Source organism: Eleutherodactylus coqui, chromosome 7 (assembly GCF_035609145.1).
Source record: "Eleutherodactylus coqui strain aEleCoq1 chromosome 7, aEleCoq1.hap1, whole genome shotgun sequence".
NCBI classification, from domain to species: Eukaryota; Metazoa; Chordata; class Amphibia; order Anura; family Eleutherodactylidae; genus Eleutherodactylus; species Eleutherodactylus coqui.
The window spans coordinates 44,775,100-44,778,214 of NC_089843.1; positions in this window are offsets into that span (position 1 = coordinate 44,775,100).

The following is a 3,115-nucleotide window of genomic DNA, read 5'->3' on the forward strand; positions in this document are numbered from 1 at the left end:
GTCCACACTGGACCTCAGCTTGCAGCCTGTCCTGCACTGCCAATCTGTAACTTTCCCCATGCTTCTGGCAGGAACTGGCTTAAATGCAATCATTTCCTGCTACACGCATCAGGTGTTAACTAGAGATGAGCGAACGTACTCGTCCGAGCTTGATATTCGTACGAATATTAGGGTGTTCGGGATGCTCGTTACTCGTAACGAGCACCACGCGGTGTTCGGGTTACTTTCAGTTTCATCTCTGAGACGTTAGCGCGCTTTTCTGGCCAATTGAAAGACAGGGAAGGCATTACAACTTCCCCCTGTGACGTTCAAGCCCTATACCACCCCCCTGCAGTGAGTGGCTGGGAAGATCAGACGTCACCCGAGTATAAAAGTCGGCCCCTCCCGCGGCTCGCCACACATGCCTTGTGAGTTAGCTGAGGGAAAGTACTATCGTGCTGGTGCTGCTGTAGGGAGAGCGTTAGGAGTCAGTGTAGGCTTCAAGAACCCAAACGGTCCTTCTCAGGGCCACATCTACCTGTGTGCAGGCTGCTGCTAGCAGTGTTTTTTTTTTTTTTTTTTCTCAAAATCGGCAGTGCAGAGCATTGCACCCGGTATTAGGGACAGAAGTGGTGTATAGGCAGGGAGAGTGTTAGGAGTGAGTGTAGCCTTCAAGAACCTCAACGGTCCTTTCTAGGGCCAAATTTAAGCGTGTGCAGTACTGTGCTGGCTGCTGTTAGCAGTGTTGCATTTTTTTTTCTTTCTAAAAATCGTCTGTGCAGAGCATTGCACCCTCCATTGATACTACAGGGACAGAATTGTGTAGGCAGGGCCACAACACAGTTATTGTTCATTGAATATACGCAGTGGGTCCTTCCCTTTGCTAAAAAGGACAAAAAATTATATTTGGCCAGCCTGTGTCAGTCCTAAGGTCTCCGTGTACGTGTGTGCTGCGTGGACAACGTACAAAAATCAGACGCAACCAGCTACGGTTTACTGCAGGCTTGCGCCATTGTCTTTCCTGACTGGCAAATACTTGCTCTGCTAGAGTTAATAACTCTGCTACACTATAGTTGTGTGACACTTTTTGAGGGCCACACCACAGATATTAAACTTCTTGTTCATTGAATATACGCAGTGGGTGCTTCCCTTTGCAAAAAAGGAAAAGAAATTATATTTGGCCTGCCTGTGTCAGTCCTAAGGTCTCCGTGTACGTGTGTGCTGCGTGGACAACGTACAAAAATCAGACGCAACCAGCTACGGTTTACTGCAGGCTTGCGCCATTGTCTTTCCTGACTGGCAAATACCTGCTCTGCTAGAGTTAATAACTCTGCTACACTATAGTTGTGTGACACTTTTTGAGGGCCACACCACAGATATTAAACTTCTTGTTCATTGAATATACGCAGTGGGTGCTTCCCTTTGCAAAAAAGGAAAATAAATTATATTTGGCCTGCCTGTGTCAGTCCTAAGGTCTCCGTGTACGTGTGTGCTGCGTGGACAACGTACAAAAATCAGACGCAACCAGCTACGGTTTACTGCAGGCTTGCGCCATTGTCTTTCCTGACTGGCAAATACCTGCTCTGCTAGAGTTAATAACTCTGCTACACTATAGTTGTGTGACACTTTTTGAGGGCCACACCACAGATATTAAACGTCTTGTTCATTGAATATACGCAGTGGGTGCTTCCCTTTGCAAAAAAGGAAAAGAAATTATATTTGGCCTGCAGGCTTGCGCCAATTTATTTCCTGCCTGGGAAATCAAATCACTGGTAATACAGCATGCTGAGGGGTAGGGGTAAGCCTAGAGGACGTGGACGTGGACGTGGCCGAGGACGCGTAGGCCCAAGTGAGGGTGTGGGCACAGGCCGAGCACCTGATCCAGGTGTGTCGCAGCCGACTGCTGCGCGATTAGGAGAGAGGCACGTTTCTGGCGTCCCCACATTCATCGCCCAATTAATGGGTCAACGCGGGAGACCTTTATTAGAAAATGAGCAGCGTGAGCAGGTCCTGTCCTGGATGGCAGAAAGTGCTTCGAGCAACCTATCGTCCAGCCACAGTTCTGCGCCGTCCACTGCTGCAAATCCGAATCCTCTGTCTGCTGCTCCTCCTTCCTCCCAGCCTCCTCACTCCACTACAATGACACATGCTCAGGAGCGGGAACACTCCCAGGAACTGTTCTCGGGTCCCTGCTTAGATTGGGCAGGAGTGGTTCCTCTCCCACCAGAGGAGTTTATCGTCACTGATGCCCAACCATTCAAAAGTTCCTGGGGTCCGGGGGAAGAGGCTGGGGACTTCCGCCAACTGTCTCAAGAAGTTTCTGTGGGTGAGGAGGACGATGACGATGAGACACAGTTGTCTTGCAGTGAGGTAGTAGTAAGGGCAGTAAGTCCAAGGGAGGAGCGCACAGAGGATTCGGAGGAAGAGCAGCAGGACGATGAGGTGACTGACCCCACCTGGTGTGCAACGCCTACTCAGGACAGGTCTTCAGAGGGGGAGGCAAGGGCATCAGCAGGGCAGGTTGCAAGAGGCAGTGCGGTGGCCAGGGGTAGAGGCAGGGCCAGACCGAATAATCCACCAAGTGTTTCCCAAAGCACACCCTCGCGCCATGCCACCCTGCAGAGGCCGAGGTGCTCTAAGGTCTGGCAGTTTTTCACAGAGACGCCTGACGACCGACGAACAGTGGTGTGCAACCTTTGTCGCGCCAAGATCAGCCGGGGAGCCACCACCAACAGCCTCACCACCACCAGCATGCGCAGACATATGATGGCCAAGCACCCCACAAGGTGGGACGAAGGCCGTTCATCGCCTCCGGTTTGCACCGCTGCCTCTCCCCCTGTGCCCCAACCTGCCACTGAGATCCAACCTCCCTCTCAGGACACAGGCACAACCGTCTCATGGCCTGCACCCACACCCTCACCTCCGCTGTCCTCGGCCCCATCCAGCAATGTCTTGCACCGCACAGTCCAGCCGTCGCTAGCGCAAGTGTTGGAGCGCAAGCGCAAGTACGCCACCACGCACCCGCACGCTCAATCGTTAACCGTCCACATAGCCAAATTTATCAGCCTTGAGATGCTGCCGTATAGGGTTGTGGAAACGGAGTCCTTCAAAGCTATGATGGCGGCGGCGGCCCCGC